We start from the raw sequence: 588 nt of genomic DNA on the forward strand, positions 1-588 counted from the left end.
CCACTATTATGTTGTTAATTATAATTCTCTAATTTAATCTTTGTTCCTATTTATAAATTATGACGCTTTTTTTCTTCCTTTTTTTTTATCATCTTCTACTTATGTCGTTATATATCTTTATTGTTTGTTGGTGATGGTTTGTGTAGAGTACTTGCTCTACCTCTTCAATTTTCTTGATAGTACATGTATTATTCTAAGTTAATATCCTAATTTTCGGTTTCAGCTGTCCAGGTGTCACAACCCCAGGTAATACTGGGTGAATCTTTTTTTTTTCAACACAGGTGTTTCGCGGTCTTCCTTTGATTTAAACCATTCAACCAGCTCATGCGTTTGACTGTTGACAATTCGACTCTATTTCCTGCTGTCATTCATTCCCGGTTTCAATCAAGTATTTGTTTATATATATAAATTATAATATATATTTTATTTATAATTTATAATCATAATTTATAATTTATATTCTTCATTCTCCATTGTGTTCTACTGTATGCTTTTGTTTGTGTATTTAAGTAGAGCGACAGTCACGGTGTAGGAACCCACACCAACTAGAGAAATACTTCTACCTTTTACAGAGAATTTCCACCTTCG

The sequence above is a fragment of the Arachis ipaensis genome, chromosome B03, assembly GCF_000816755.2.
Source record: "Arachis ipaensis cultivar K30076 chromosome B03, Araip1.1, whole genome shotgun sequence".
Lineage (NCBI taxonomy): Eukaryota > Viridiplantae > Streptophyta > Magnoliopsida > Fabales > Fabaceae > Arachis > Arachis ipaensis.